We start from the raw sequence: 17,991 nt of genomic DNA, 5'->3' as shown, positions 1-17,991 counted from the left end.
GTTTTGTTTCGTCCTCTTGACTGCGGCGAGCTGTGATTGGTCAATTTCATTATAGTTGACTAAACTATCGTAATGAATATTATAGTTGAGTTGAGAGCCCATACATTAAAAGTACCTAAAGAAGTTTGGTATACGAAATCTTAATTCAAGAATTAAAGTCGACGAGTAGAAAAACTATTTTATAATCTTATACATATATAATCTTAATACGTACTTGATTTACTTGTATAGTGTGATAATTCTGATAATGATATAATTTTTAAGAAAAAAAAACCGACTTCCATGGGGGCCGATGAAAGATTATTGTCGATGGTACACTATGTAGAAAAGGAGGTAAAACCACCCACTTTTCTACTAGCATTTCGCTTCTGTATAATGGCTCCCCTACAGGATGGGCCAACGCCGGCCACTCCAAGGGACGCAGCCATGCGGTAGAATGAGATAGCAATAGATTGCTGGCAACCCCAGGCTAGCAAACACAAAGTACTCGGAGCTCTACGACTTTTTATTCGAAATCAATATGTAAAATCTTATAATAAACAGTGTTGGTGTATTCAAAAGTTTCAATAGCCAAAGGACTTCAATTTAATAAGGATTGCACATCCAGCTGAGACGGATTAACATCAAAATTATATCCCGGTAAGAATCATCATCGGACCGTTTCACTTCGAAGTTTGACAACAAATCTTACGTCTGTGCCATACTCGTTTCTGATTGGATGACACTTTTGACAGGCGTGCACTACTACCAACCGCAACGGCAAAATTAATAATACCAGTAGAAAAAAAAAATAGTGTACGTTCAGAAACTGCGAATCGAGTCTAAGTATCGATTATAAACTCGATTTAATAATTGACGCAAAATAAAAATGAATTGTTCCGAATGTGGTTTAATTATCGCCGACAACTCGGAATTATTGAGTTGTATATCTTGTAAAGAAAACTATCATTACAAATGTCTGAATATTACCACAGCCGTGTTTATGAGAGCAAACTATGAAATTAAACGCGACTGGCGCTGCTCCATCTGCACAAATGTCACATCCCGACGCAAAAATAATATCATTCCGGTGCACAAACAACCGGATAATACATTCCTGAATGAAACAAACATGTCTATAAATCAATTATCATTATCACATACGGACCAAACCAACCTTACCCACTCAGGCGACACTCAGAACTTCCAACTGTCCCAACGGCGCTTTCAAAATTCCTGCAGCATGACCAGCGACAGCTTAGAGCAAATCGGCGCTCTATTAGATGTTAAGCTTAGAAATAACAACATTTCCATTATAAATGAACTGAAGGGTATAATTATATCAGAAATAAACACTACAATCAATCAGCTCAAGCACGAATTCAACCAACAGAGCTCCCAGCTTACTAGTCGCCAAGAACTTCTAGAACTGCAATTGCAAGAAACAACCGCTCAAATTGATATGTTAAAACAGGAAAATAAAGTCATTAAAACACAGCTACAAGAATTACAAACTCGTCTGGATCATATGATTAATGTAAATTATAATAACAACCACAGGACAATCGTTTTATACGGCTTGGATGAGTTTTACAATGAAAACGAGGATGACATATGTTACCGACTCAATAACATGTTTTACGACTTCTTAAATGTTAACATAAACGGGTTTATTGAAAGTGTAAAGCGAATCGGAAAACGAGGAAGCCGTCGTCCTCTTGTCATCGAGCTGATTAGCAGACGCATGAAAAACTACATCGTGAAAAATTCTAGCGCATTTAGGAATACAGGATATTCTATTTCGGAAGTCCTAGATGGACACGCCCTAAAGTATAGACAACAACTAAAAGACTGTCTCCGCAATGCCCGCCAAAGCGGAAAATACGCTGTCATCCGCAATAATAAACTATTTATTGATGGTAAAGAATTCATACCTCCGGTGCCATCAACAGCAACACCTACGACGCTCAACCACATAATTCAACCTTCCTTAGTCAAACGCCCATCTGAAGAGGAAAATGCTTGACCAAGGAGTCGCAATCACAGAAGCCTAATTCTTTTCTAATTTTACACCAAAATATAGCTGGGTTGTTAGGTAAAAAAGACTTGCTTGAAATTACACTAAATGATCTGCATATTAACGAGGGAAAATACATAGACGTAATATGTCTATCTGAAACATTTGTCCAACAAGGTAACGAATCAAACATCAATGTTAACGGCTTTAAATTAACAACTTCCTTTTCGAGACCCAAAAAAAGAGGAGGGACATGTATCCTGATAAGAGACTACTTAGAGAGTAAACCACTTAATTTTCTAAAAGATTTTAAACAGGAGCTGCACTTCGAGGCTTGTGGATGTGAAATTGACACACTTAACTGCATCATTATTTGCATTTACAGAACTCCTAATTCATTTATTGATATATTTCTAAACAAATTTGAGAGTCTACTTGAAATTTTAGTAAAAAAAGAAAAAAAGAAGGTAGTAATAACAGGCGATTTCAATATTAATTTCCTAAAGCCTGCCAAACCACTAAAAGAGTTTGTAAGAATCCTAGATAATTTTAATTTCAAAGCGCATATTATTGCACCTACAAGGTTACATACGTGCATAGACCAAATTATATCTAATATTCCAAATGCCATAGGCGAAGTGCTTCCCCTGGGCCTTTCGGATCATAATACAGGCCAATTACTTAGTATACCCAACCTAGGGAATATTTTTCCCCCTACTTACGTTTACGTAATGAAAAGAGACTTCAACCAAGAAAATGTTGAAAAGTTTTGTAATTGCCTAATAAATATTTCATGGAGTGAAGTTTACGATGAACCTGATGCCAATATAGCTTTTAACACTTTTCACGAGATGTATACTTTACTATTTAACCTGTGTTTTCCAAAATTCAGAGTCAGGATTAAAAAATCTAACAAAAATACGAAGTGGATCACGAAAGGCTTGAGAAAGGCTTTAAAAACTAAACGACACTTGAGATACCTGTACTACAAAAACAAAACACCTGAAGATAGAGCAAACTATAATAAATATAATAAAATATTAAAAAAATGTATGCATACATCTAGGCAAATATCAAACAGAAATTACATAAATAATGCCAAGAATATTTCAAAGGCTAGCTGGGACATAATTAAATTAGAAACAAAACAGAGTGATAGTTTTAAAGCTAGAAAGATTAATGAAATAAATTACAATAATAAAATAATAAATAAGCCAATAGATATTGCAAATGCATTCAATGACTATTTCATCAACATAACTCATAAAAACTCCAACTCTGACATAAACTTAAGACAGTATCATCATGCCCTAAAACATAACAATTCAAACATGTTTCTCTCTCCTACTGATTCAACAGAGGTAGCCAAAATCATAAGAAAACTTAAGAATACTCAATCTGTAGGCTACGATGAGATTACGACAAAAATAACTAAGTTAACAGCTGATATCATTGCTTCAATCCTTTCTCATTTAATAAACCTAATGTTTGAACAAGGCATATTCCCGGAAGTGCTAAAAGTGTCTATCGTAAAGCCTATTTATAAAGCTGGGGAAAAAATACAATTAGGTAACTATAGACCAATTACCCTTATACCTATATTTGCAAAAATAATAGAGAAAGCTATGTTTACTAGACTAATGAGCTTCTTAAACAAATGTAACATAATATGTGACCAACAACATGGCTTCCAAAAAGGAAAGTCTACAACATTGGCTACATTCAACATAATTAATAAAATAGTGGATAATGTAGATAAAGGAGACAATACAGTTGCAGTTTTCTTTGATATGAGTAAGGCGTTTGACCATGTCTCTCATAAACTTCTATTGTACAAATGCGAGAAATATGGCATAAGAGGTTTGGCCTACTCATGGCTAGAGAGTTACTTAAGCAATCGACGTCAAACAGTAGAAATCACAGATCTGGACAATGATAATATTCAAAAACAATACAGGTCGGATACAAAAAACAACAAAGTAGGAGTACCTCAAGGAACCATCTTAGGACCCTTGTTATTCCTGTTATATATTAATGATCTGCCCACAATTACAGAACACGAGTGTACACTATTTGCAGACGACATATCCGTTGTCATATCTGATACCTCAACGCAAAATTACAACCAGGTCATTAATGAAACTATCGCTACCATAATGAAATGGCTAAATGATAACAGCTTACAAGTCAATGTCGAAAAAACCAAATATATCCAATTTATTAATCAACGGGGTAAAAAAGAAGAACTTAGTTTGACTTATAATGATCAAACTTTAACAGAATGTGATAGCACCAAGTTTCTAGGTATTATTCTAGACGACCGTTGCACATGGAGCATGCATGTTGATAAAGTCTGTACCAGCATTAATAAGTTTTCATACGTTTTATTGCGCTTATCAAGAATATCTGATAAAAACACTGTCCTTAAAGCATATCATGGATTCGTGGTATCCAATTTAAGATACGGAATATTGCTTTATGGCAATTCTCCGCATATAGATCGTACCTTTATAGCCCAAAAAAAGTGTATCAGGGCAATGTGTAACACCTCGCAGCGGACATCTTGCAAAAACTTATTTGTCGAATTAAAGTTGTTAACAATACATTCACTGTATATATATGAAGTATGTGTCTTTGTAAAATTGCACCCCGACATGTTTAAAAAAAAGGGGGAAATAACCCACTTCAATACAAGATACCCCAACAGATTAGTCCTACCAAAAACAAACACAAAAATGAAAAATAGTTGCTGTTATGCGATGTGCATTAAAATATTCAATAAGCTGCCGGAGGACATTAAAGAACTACCCCTTAATAGATTTAAAAACAAATTGTACGCCTACCTGACCCAAAAGTGTTACTACAATTTAAAAGACTTTTTAAATTGCGATAATGTTCAAACAGACTATTAAAATAGTATTATTAATTTATATAGTAAAACCTTGTATATTTTATTATTTATTTCATTAGTGATTTATTGTTTTTAACTGATTAATTTAATTGTATATTTGAAATTTCTGACATTTTTATATTCTTTTTAACCAATAAAATTTATATTTTAATTAAATTTAACGGTTATTGAAATCTTTTTATTTTATGAATGTCATTATATTTTAAAATATTATATTATAAACTTGCTAAATTATGTTAATTTATTTTGAATTCTATTTTAAATTGAAAATTGATGGTTCTCTCTTACTTTTTCCTTTTTTATGTGTTTACATGTAAACATCGTTAATATTTAAGCTAAATATGTAAATAGTAATTATAAGTCTAGAAATAATTTAGCTATTAAGGAAATAATTTGCATGACTTATTAAAGTCTGAATGTACGCTCACTCGACCATTGTAACACCACAATTGTACTACATTTAAAGCAAATAAATAAATTTCAATTTCAATTTCAATTTCAATATCACTTGCTCTCTCTAACGCATAAATGCGTCCCTTGGAGTGGGCGGCGTTGGCCCATCGTGAAGAGGAGCCATGAGGGTCGTAGTTCTAGCCTAACCTAACCCACTCCTCAGATAGCAGTTCGGTTCTGTGCGGATCGCATTTCGAACCTAATCAAACCCACTTTTCAAGTAGCATTTCGTTTCTGTAAGGCTCGCAGTTCTAACCTAACCTAATCCTTGTTCGGTTTTGTGAGGATCGCAGTTCAAACCTAACCTAACCCACTTAATGGCGCATGCCGTGCGGTGTACGGGGGTTTAAGCGGGAGGGGCTAGTAAGATTGGCATCATCGTACTTTATACCTACATTAATTTTATGGTAGGTAATCATAGTTGTTTATTTAGTTAAGGTATCATAGTGGTTTTCTGGGTCAAGGTCCGGGTCCGAGTCCGGGTCCGAGTCCGGGTCCGAGTCCGGGTCCGAGTCCGGGTCCGTGTCAGGGTCCGAGACCGGGTCCGAGTTCTGATCCAAGTCCGGGTCCGAGTCCGGTTCCGAATCCGGGTCCGAATCCGAATCCGAGTCCAGGTCCGGGTCCGAACCGGATCCGGGTATGAGTCCGAGTCCGGGTCCCAGTCCAAGTCAAAATCGAAATTCGTAATTACCAAACGTGTACCATGCGTCATTGAAGAGTTCTGTTCTGGTCATCATCAGCAGTTCCACTTCATCAAATGCGACAGTTTTTTATGTAAATGCTTGATTTTATGATGAAAATACAAAAAAATCTATACGTATGCCTTTAATATTTGAGGAGTTCCCCCGATTCCTTATGGATCCCATCATCAGAACTCGAGCTTGACAAAAATGTGGCTTAAAAACTTAACTTGCTTAACGAACATAACGAAAAGGAAAAATCGCCAAACGTGAACTATGCGTCGTTTAAGAGTTCTGTTCTGATCATCATCAACAGTTCCACTTCATCAAATGCAACAGTTTTTAATGAAAATGCTTGATTTTCTGATGTAAATACAAAAATCTCTATACGCATGCCTTTAAGATTTGAGGAGTTCCCTTGATTCCTCATGGATCCCATCATCAGAACTCGAGCTTGACAAAAATGTGGCTTAAAAACTTAACTTGCTTAACAAACATAACAAAGAGGACAAATCGCCAACCGTGAACTATGCGTCGTTAAAGAGTTCCGTTCTGATCATCATCAGCAGTTCCACTTCATCAAATGTCACTTTTTTGGGTGTATATGCTTGATTTGTTGATAAAAACCCAAAAATCACTATATGTATGCCTTTAAGATTTGAGGAGTTCCCTCGATTCCTCATGGATCCCATCATCAGAACTGGGTTTTGATAAAAACGGGACCAATCTGTATGCATATACATTCAATCACAAAAAGAATTTTCAAAATCGATCTAGTAATGACGGAGATATGGAGTAACAAACATAAAAAAAAAAACATACAACCGAATTGATAACCTCCTTTGAGATTTGGAAGTCGGTTAAAAATAATACAATCCATTTAAGAACATATAGCATTTATTTTTTTTACGTTTTCACATTGCTCAATATAAATAAATATAATGTAGGTATGTATCAAAATTAAGTGATTTAAAATTCATTCGTTTGTCGTTCGTTTTCCGTGCGTCGTAAGAGTGTAGAAATGGGCAATATTAGTGGCATATCCCTTTAATACTGGACTCCGATCTGGCGGCGTACGTTCCAAGGGATGTCTTCGATGCTATCGTAGCATACACAGACCTTTCCGTGGCCCCGCTTGCCCGGTCTGCCCGGGTGGCTCGGTCTACCTGGTCTGCCTGGGCCTCCTGAATGTTCTGGTTGACCTGGTTAATACATTCTTGAGTTAATATCGCACCATGCGTCATAATACAAAAACCAAGACCTGAGTTAGATATTTAAATTAAATAAAGCAGTGCAAGTGCTATTTATACTTAATAATTTCATAGAAGTTTGACGCTTAAAATAACACTTGCACTGCGCGGGCTATCCAAATCACTGCAGACTTTTCTTGGTCTAACTTTAGTGACATCTCATTTATCGACTCCACGTCCTAAATTAAGTATATCGATATGTCTTTCATAGCCATACGTAGTATCTTCTTAGTAGTTTGTGGATAGAAAATGGACTGTAAAAGACATAGATGTAAAAGAAGAGATTTAAAACCAGATAATTATACATGTACCTACGTATGTACTACTTAATATGGAAAAAATATGATATGACCATCTTTATTTTATTACACACTTTTATTTAGCTTCACTGCGTTATAATACCGATATCTCTTCGTATATATATATGGTGCTTCAAATCTTGCAACATAAATTTTATTTGAACCACTTCCGAGTGTCTGATTGAGCTGAAATTTCGCATAGGTAGGTACTTCCATATTTCCGATGACAATGCAATAAACATGCTGACATGGAGCTGATCTTATGATGCAGTCGGAAAGCCAGCCAAAGGAAATCTTCGGAGGAAAAACATGAACACATTGAGTTTAGGCTCATTTGAAAGGTCTCCAGAAGTACTTGATAGACATGCAAAGGTGAGAAAGTACAGTCGGCAATAAAAGTGTGTAAGTATCAAAAATATTTTTGACGTTTACTTGTAGACAAACTAATAGAACACTTGTTAGCACTAAAACAGACTTTGAACAAGGATTTGAAAAAAAAAATCTCTGAACCAAACGGATTCAATGTGAAATTGTTAACTATTAACTTTTTATTCCTTTATTTGCACATCTATATTTCACATTTATCTGGAAAAAAATAGCTCTTTAGCGACGAGACCGCGTGTTGTCTACATCTATAATATCCATAATATTCTTTAATATGGTGTGTCTTAGTTCTAAGTATATTGTATCGATACATGAATATCGGAAGTCGATAAATGAGAAGTCTCTATGACAATTCAAAAATGCCCCGAATTTCACGGCCTCTGGGGTTCTACCGCGAACACCAAAGTTCGAAAATTGCGGGCATCTTTGTTTGAAAATGTATCACTAAGCTGGCAAATACAAAACTAACCAATACCTAAAAAGCAAACAAATCAAGTTGGAACGACAACCAGGAATTTAGCTTACGTGAGTAGGTACCTATTACAAATACCTATTATATTTCATCGAAACTATCTGTATTCTTACCTGGTTGACCTGGGCCTCCCGGAGAACCCGGGCTTCCCGGAGAACCTGGGCTGCCTGGTGAACCTGGGCTTCCTGGTGAACCTGGGCTTCCCGGAGAACCTGGGCTTCCTGGTGAACCTGGGCTTCCCGGTGAGCCTGGGCTTCCCGGATAACCTGGAGTGCTTGGTTTTCCTCCGTGGTGTTTTGGTTTTTCTCCGTGGTGTTTGCCTGGATGTGGTTCATGTGGGTAGCCTCCCGGACCGCCTTTAAAATAATAAATTTTAAGATGTACCTAGTAAGAATACAATTTTACATTCTGGATTTGTTAATGTACCGAATGTTGATATGTGTTAAGGTACCATCAGCATAACACTTGCATCATCATCATCACGCGTTTGTTGTTAACGAAAATTGTTATCGCCGTTTGACATATTCGCTTTAGGCTTTCATCGACATTTGAATTTGCCGCCTTCTATTGACTAAGCTGGCTTCACTGGCTTGCCAGAGTATATACGTCTACTATTTTATTTATCGAAACTGTCGGCATTCTTACCTGGTTGACCTGAGCTTCCCGGAGAACCTGGGCTTCCTGGTGAACCTGGGCTTCCCGGAGAACCTGGGCTTCCTGGTGAACCTGGGCTTCCCGGAGAACCTGGGCTTCCTGGTGAACCTGGGCTTCCCGGAGAACCTGGGCTTCCCGGATAACCTGGAGTGCTTGGTTTTCCTCCGTGGTGTTTTGGTTTTTCTCCGTGGTGTTTGCCTGGATGTGGTTCATGTGGGTAGCCTCCCGGACCGCCTTTAAAATAATAAGTTTTAAGATGTAGTAAGAATACAATTTTACATTCTGGATTTGTTAATGTACCGAAAGTTGATATGATATGTGTTAAGGTACCATCAGCATAACAGTTGCATCATCATCATCACGCGTTTGTTGTTAACGAAAATTGTTATCGCCGTTTGACATATTCGCTTTAGGCTTTCATCGACATTTGAATTTGCCGCCTTCTATTGACTAAGCTGGCTTCACTGGCTTGCCAGAGTATATACGTCTACTATTTTATTTATCGAAACTGTCGGCATTCTTACCTGGTTGACCTGAGCTTCCCGGAGAACCTGGGCTTCCTGGTGAACCTGGGCTTCCCGGAGAACCTGGGCTTCCTGGTGAACCTGGGCTTCCCGGAGAACCTGGGCTTCCTGGTGAACCTGGGCTTCCCGGAGAACCTGGGCTTCCCGGATAACCTGGAGTGCTTGGTTTTCCTCCGTGGTGTTTTGGTTTTTCTCCGTGGTGTTTGCCTGGATGTGGTTCATGTGGGTAGCCTCCCGGACCGCCTTTAAAATAATAAATTTTAAGATGTAGTAAGAATACAATTTTACATTCTGGATTTGTTAATGTACCGAAAGTTGATATGATATGTGTTAAGGTACCATCAGCATAACAGTTGCATCATCATCATCACGCGTTTGTTGTTAACGAAAATTGTTATCGCCGTTTGACATATTCGCTTTAGGCTTTCATCGACATTTGAATTTGCCGCCTTCTATTGACTAAGCTGGCTTCACTGGCTTGCCAGAGTATATACGTCTACTATTTTATTTATCGAAACTGTCGGCATTCTTACCTGGTTGACCTGAGCTTCCCGGAGAACCTGGGCTTCCTGGTGAACCTGGGCTTCCCGGAGAACCTGGGCTTCCTGGTGAACCTGGGCTTCCCGGAGAACCTGGGCTTCCTGGTGAACCTGGGCTTCCCGGAGAACCTGGGCTTCCCGGATAACCTGGAGTGCTTGGTTTTCCTCCGTGGTGTTTTGGTTTTTCTCCGTGGTGTTTGCCTGGATGTGGTTCATGTGGGTAGCCTCCCGGACCGCCTTTAAAATAATAAATTTTAAGATGTAGTAAGAATACAATTTTACATTCTGGATTTGTTAATGTACCGAAAGTTGATATGATATGTGTTAAGGTACCATCAGCATAACAGTTGCATCATCATCATCACGCGTTTGTTGTTAACGAAAATTGTTATCGCCGTTTGACATATTCGCTTTAGGCTTTCATCGACATTTGAATTTGCCGCCTTCTATTGACTAAGCTGGCTTCACTGGCTTGCCAGAGTATATACGTCTACTATTTTATTTATCGAAACTGTCGGCATTCTTACCTGGTTGACCTGAGCTTCCCGGAGAACCTGGGCTTCCTGGTGAACCTGGGCTTCCCGGAGAACCTGGGCTTCCTGGTGAACCTGGGCTTCCCGGAGAACCTGGGCTTCCTGGTGAACCTGGGCTTCCCGGAGAACCTGGGCTTCCCGGATAACCTGGAGTGCTTGGTTTTCCTCCGTGGTGTTTTGGTTTTTCTCCGTGGTGTTTGCCTGGATGTGGTTCATGTGGGTAGCCTCCCGGACCGCCTTTAAAATAATAAATTTTAAGATGTAGTAAGAATACAATTTTACATTCTGGATTTGTTAATGTACCGAAAGTTGATATGATATGTGTTAAGGTACCATCAGCATAACAGTTGCATCATCATCATCACGCGTTTGTTGTTAACGAAAATTGTTATCGCCGTTTGACATATTCGCTTTAGGCTTTCATCGACATTTGAATTTGCCGCCTTCTATTGACTAAGCTGGCTTCACTGGCTTGCCAGAGTATATACGTCTACTATTTTATTTATCGAAACTGTCGGCATTCTTACCTGGTTGACCCGAGCTTCCCGGAGAACCTGGGCTTCCTGGTGAACCTGGGCTTCCCGGAGAACCTGGGCTTCCTGGTGAACCTGGGCTTCCCGGAGAACCTGGGCTTCCCGGATAACCTGGGCTTCCTGGTGAACCTGAGCTTCCCGGTGAGCCTGGGCTTCCCGGATAACCTGGTTGACCTGGTTCTCCTGGTTGTTCTGGAGTGCTTGGTTTTCCTCCGTGGTGTTTTGGTTTTCCTCCGTGGTGTTTTGGTTTTTCTCCGTGGTGTTTGCCTGGATGTTGTGGTTCATGTGGGTAGCCTCCCGGACCGTCTTTAAAATGATAAGTTTTAAGATGTAGTAAGAATCCAATTTTACATTCCGGATTTGTTAATGTACCGAATGTTGATATGTGTTAAGGTACCATCAGCATAACACTTGCATCATCATCAATATCATCATCACGCGTTTGTTGTTAACGAAAATTGTTATCGCCGTTTGACATATTCGCTTTAGGCTTTCGTCGACATTTGAATTTGCCGCCTTCTTCTATTTACTAAGCTCGCTTGCCAGATAGGTCAGGAAATGAATGCTCAAAAAACGTTGTAGAGGGAAATGCTAGGAACACAATTTTTGACTCCGTAACTTTGTTTGGACTAGTTAGGAGGTGAACATATCAAAAGTCTCCGGCCGTAGTCCGGGGCTTGATATGTTCACCTCGAAAAAGCAATGAAACATAATTATGCACTAAAATCTGTACTACTTAATAAAAATATCATCAAAGCCACACTCAAGGTTGAAATAAAAGTTTTGTCAAACATGTTACCTTGAGCAAACGAAGGTAATGTTGCCTCTAACAAAAAATGCTTTCGCATCCAGAAATTTTCCAATGAAATATGTAGCCAATTTTGTCAGTGGAAAAAAAGCGTGAAATTCAAAATGTATGTGAGTGATCCATCGCGCCTAGGTATATTTTTTAAATTTACTGCTGTTTTCTACTGACAAAGTTGGGTTGCCCGAGTATATACGTCTACTATTCATTTAATCGAAACTATAGGCATTCTTACCTGGTTGACTTGGGCTTCCCGGAGAACCTGGGCTTCCTGGAGAGCCTGGGCTTCCCGGAGAACCTGGGCTTCCTGGAGAGCCTGGGCTTCCCGGAGAACCTGGGCTTCCTGGTGACCCTGGGCTTCCCGGAGAACCTGGGCTTCCTGGAGAGCCTGGGCTTCCCGGAGAACCTGGGCTTCCTGGAGAGCCTGGGCTTCCCGGAGAACCTGGGCTTCCTGGAGAGCCTGGGCTTCCCGAAGAACCTGGGCTTCCTGGTGAGCCTGGGCTTCCCGAAGAACCATGGCCTCCCGGAGTGCCATCGTAATCGTCGTCTCCTCGTTTTCCTGGTCTTCTTGGTTTGCCTCCATGTCCTTTACGAGCTACGCAGGGAAGCGTATTAGGATGTAAAAATTAATTATTTATATTAACGACTTGTTCGCATTCAGAAATTTCTCGATGAAATATATCAAATTTTGTCAGTGAAAAAAAGCGTGAAATGAAACTGGTCCGTCGTGCTTACATTTTTAAATTTGCCGCCTTTTTCTACTGACAAAGCTCGCTTGCCAGAGTATATACGTCTACTATTTATTTCATCGAAATTATCGGCATTCTTACCTGGTTGACCTACGCTTCCCGGTGTACCTGGGGTTCCCGGAGTACCTGGGGTTCCCGGAGTACCTGGGGTTCCCGGAGTACCTGGGGTTCCCGGAGTACCTGGGGTTCCCGGAGTACCTGGGGTTCCCGGAGTACCTGGGGTTCCTGGTGTGCCTGGGGTTCCCGGTGTGCCTGGTCTTCCTGATGAACCTGGGCTTCCCGGAGTGCCATCGGAATCATCGTCTCCTCGTTTTCCTGGTATTCTTGGTTTGCCTCCATGTCCTTTATGATCTACGCAGGAAAGCGTATAAGGATGTAAAAATTAGTTATTTATATTAACGACTTGCTAACAATATTTAAAATATACGATGTTAAATGCCTCATGTGTGCAGATGACATATCTATAACGTTTCAGAGAATTTGACACTATCGGTGGGATTGGTATGGGAAACTGGCGCCATCTGTAATGGCTCCTCTACACTATGATCCAGCGCTGGATCAACGAGATGGCCATGCGATGGTTATTATGGCTCTTCTACATGATGACCCAGCGATGGCCCAGATAAGATTAAATAGCCGAAAAGAATAGTGCCTTACATTAGAAAGAGACTGCATGATTCGTCCCTGAATCGCTGTCAAACTTCAGTGTCGAAGTTTCTTTTCTGTACGGTAGTACTCTTTTACTCATATTGTGCTACAGATGTAGTGCATCATATTGTTTTCCATCGTATTTACTCGTAATCGTTCGTATTTGTCATGCCATTTCAGCCAACCTCAGTGTTTTTTGCACCGAAGCTGACTGAAATAGCGAGACGCGTTCGTACGTTTAAGTGAAAAAGCAATGAAACATAATTATGCACTAAAATCTGTACTACTTAATAAAAATATCATCAAAGCCACACACAAGGTTGAAATAAAAGTTTTGTCAAACATGTTACCTTGAGCAAACGAAGGTAATTTTGCCTCTAGCAAAAAATGCTTTCGCATCCAGAAATTCTCCAATGAAATATGTAGTGTGTTTTTTTGTAAGTGGAAAAAAAGCGTGAAATTCAAAATGTATGTGAGTGATCCATCGCGCCTAGGTATAGTTTTTAAATTTACTGCTGTTTTCTACTGACAAAGCTGGGTTGCCCGAGTATATACGTCTACTATTCATTTAATCGAAACTATAGGCATTCTTACCTGGTTGACTTGGGCTTCCCGAAGAACCTGGGCCTCCCGGAGTGCCATCGGAATCATCGTCTCCTCGTTTTCCTGGTCTTCTTGGTTTGCCTCCATGTCCTTTACGATCTACGCAGGGAAGCGTATTAGGATGTAAAAATTAATTATTTATATCAACGACTTTTTCGCATTCAGAAATTTTTCGATAAAGATATCCAATTTTTTGGAAAAAAGCGTGAAATTCAAAATGTATATGGGAAACTGATCCGCCACGCTTACATTTTTTAATTTACCACTTTTTTCTACTGACAAAACTCGCTTGCCAGAGTATATACATCTACTATTTATTTCTTCGAAACTATCGACTTTCTTACCTGGTTGACCTGAGCTTCCCGGTGTACCTGGGGTTCCCGAAGTACCTGGGGTTCCAGGAGTACCTGGGGTTCCTGGAGTACCTGGGGTTCCCGGCGTACCTGGGGTTCCCGGTGTACCTGGGGTTCCCGGTGTACCTGGGGTTCCCGGTGTACCTGGGGTTCCCGATGTACCTGGGCCTCCCGGAGTGCTATCGGAATCATCGTCTCCTCGTTTTCCTGGTCTGCTTGGTTTGCCTCCATGTCCTTTACGACCTACGCAGGGAAGCGTGTTAGGAAGTAAAAATTAAGTATTTATATTAACGACTTGTTCGCATTCGGAAATTTTTCGATGAAATATATCCAATTTTGTCAGTGGAAAAAAAGCGTGAAATTCAAAATGTATTTGAGTGATCCATCGCGCCCAGGTATAGTTTTTAAATTTACTGCTGTTTTCTACTGACAAAGCTGGGTTGCCCGAGTATATACGTCTACTATTTCTTTTAATCGAAACTATAGGCATTCTTACCTGGTTGACTTGGGCTTCCCGAAGAACCTGGGCCTCCCGGAGTGCCATCGGAATCATCGTCTCCTCGTTTTCCTGGTCTTCTTGGTTTGCCTCCATGTCCTTTACGATCTACGCAGGGAAGCGTATTAGGATGTAAAAATTAATTATTTATATTAACGACTTGTTCGCATTCAGAAATTTTTCGATAAATATATCCATTTTTTTGGAAAAAAGCGTGAAATTCAAAATGTATATGGGAAACTGATCCGCCGCGCTTACATTTTTTAATTTACCGCTTTTTTCTACTGACAAAACTCGCTTGCCAGAGTATATACATCTACTATTTATTTCTTCGAAACTATCGACTTTCTTACCTGGTTGACCTGAGCTTCCCGGTGTACCTGGGGTTCCTGAAGTACCTGGGGTTCCAGGAGTACCTGGGGTTCCCGGAGTACCTGGGGTTCCCGGCGTACCTGGGGTTCCCGGTGTACCTGGGGTTCCCGGTGTACCTGGGGTTCCCGATGTACCTGGGCCTCCCGGAGTGCTATCGGAATCATCGTCTCCTCGTTTTCCTGGTCTGCTTGGTTTGCCTCCATGTCCTTTATGACCTACGCAGGGAAGCGTGTTAGGATGTAAAAATTAAGTATTTGTATTAACAACTTGTTCGCATTCGGAAATTTTTCGATGAAATATATCCAATTTTGTCAGTGGAAAAAAAGCGTGAAATTCAAAATGTATGTGAGTGATCCATCGCGCCTAGGTATAGTTTTCAAATTTACTGCTGTTTTCTACTGACAAAGCTGGGTTGCCCGAGTATATACGTCTACTATTCATTTAATCGAAACTATAGGCATTCTTACCTGGTTGACTTGGGCTTCCCGAAGAACCTGGGCCTCCCGGAGTGCCATCGGAATCATCGTCTCCTCGTTTTCCTGGTCTTCTTGGTTTGCCTCCATGTCCTTTACGATCTACGCAGGGAAGCGTATTAGGATGTAAAAATTAATTATTTATATTAACGACTTGTTCGCATTCAGAAATTTTTCGATAAATATATCCATTTTTTTTGGAAAAAAGCGTGAAATTCAAAATGTATATGGGAAACTGATCCGCCGGGCTTACATTTTTTAATTTACCGCTTTTTTCTACTGACAAAACTCGCTTGCCAGAGTATATACATCTACTATTTATTTCTTCGAAACTATCGACTTTCTTACCTGGTTGACCTGAGCTTCCCGGTGTACCTGGGGTTCCCGAAGTACCTGGGGTTCCAGGAGTACCTGGGGTTCCCGGTGTACCTGGGGTTCCCGGCGTACCTGGGGTTCCCGGTGTACCTGGGGTTCCCGGTGTACCTGGGGTTCCCGGTGTACCTGGGGTTCCCGATGTACCTGGGCCTCCCGGAGTGCTATCGGAATCATCGTCTCCTCGTTTTCCTGGTCTGCTTGGTTTGCCTCCATGTCCTTTATGACCTACGCAGGGAAGCGTGTTAGGATGTAAAAATTAAGTATTTGTATTAACGACTTGTTCGCATTCGGAAATTTTTCGATGAAATATATCCAATTTTGTCAGAGGAAAAAAAGCGTGAAATTCAAAATGTATGTGAGTGATCCATCGCTCCTAGATATAGTTTTCAAATTTACTGCTGTTTTCTACTGACAAAGCTGGGTTGCGCGAGTATATACGTCTACTATTCATTTAATCGAAACTATAGGCATTCTTACCTGGTTGACTTGGGCTTCCCGAAGAACCTGGGCCTCCCGGAGTGCCATCGGAATCATCGTCTCCTCGTTTTCCTGGTCTTCTTGGTTTGCCTCCATGTCCTTTACGATCTACGCAGGGAAGCGTATTAGGATGTAAAAATTAATTATTTATATTAACGACTTGTTCGCATTCAGAAATTTTTCGATAAATATATCCATTTTTTTGGAAAAAAGCGTGAAATTCAAAATGTATATGGGAAACTGATCCGCCGGGCTTACATTTTTTAATTTACCGCTTTTTTCTACTGACAAAACTCGCTTGCCAGAGTATATACATCTACTATTTATTTCTTCGAAACTATCGACTTTCTTACCTGGTTGACCTGAGCTTCCCGGTGTACCTGGGGTTCCCGAAGTACCTGGGGTTCCAGGAGTACCTGGGGTTCCCGGTGTACCTGGGGTTCCCGGCGTACCTGGGGTTCCCGGTGTACCTGGGGTTCCCGGTGTACCTGGGGTTCCCGGTGTACCTGGGGTTCCCGATGTACCTGGGCCTCCCGGAGTGCTATCGGAATCATCGTCTCCTCGTTTTCCTGGTCTGCTTGGTTTGCCTCCATGTCCTTTATGACCTACGCAGGGAAGCGTGTTAGGATGTAAAAATTAAGTATTTGTATTAACGACTTGTTCGCATTCGGAAATTTTTCGATGAAATATACCCAATTTTGTCAGTGGAAAAAAAGCGTGAAATTCAAAATGTATGTGAGTGATCCATCGCGCCTAGGTATAGTTTTCAAATTTACTGCTGTTTTCTACTGACAAAGCTGGGTTGCCCGAGTATATACGTCTACTATTCATTTAATCGAAACTATAGGCATTCTTACCTGGTTGCCTTGGGCTTCCCGAAGAACCTGGGCCTTCCGGAGTGCCATCGGAATCATCGTCTCCTCGTTTTCCTGGTCTTCTTGGTTTGCCTCCATGTCCTTTACGATCTACGCAGGGAAGCGTATTAGGATGTAAAAATTAATTATTTATATTGACGACTTGTTCGCATTCAGAAATTTTTCGATAAATATATCCATTTTTTTGGAAAAAAGCGTGAAATTCAAAATGTATATGGGAAACTGATGCGCCGGGCTTACATTTTTTAATTTACCGCTTTTTTCTACTGACAAAACTCGCTTGCCAGAGTATATACATCTACTATTTATTTCTTCGAAACTATCGACTTTCTTACCTGGTTGACCTGAGCTTCCCGGTGTACCTGGGGTTCCCGAAGTACCTGGGGTTCCAGGAGTACCTGGGGTTCCCGGTGTACCTGGGGTTCCCGGCGTACCTGGGGTTCCCGGTGTACCTGGGGTTCCCGGTGTACCTGGGGTTCCCGATGTACCTGGGCCTCCCGGAGTGCTATCGGAATCATCGTCTCCTCGTTTTCCTGG

This window comes from Cydia fagiglandana, chromosome 26 (assembly GCF_963556715.1).
Source record: "Cydia fagiglandana chromosome 26, ilCydFagi1.1, whole genome shotgun sequence".
In the NCBI taxonomy this organism is placed as follows: Eukaryota; Metazoa; Arthropoda; class Insecta; order Lepidoptera; family Tortricidae; genus Cydia; species Cydia fagiglandana.
This window is presented reverse-complemented; position numbering follows the sequence as displayed.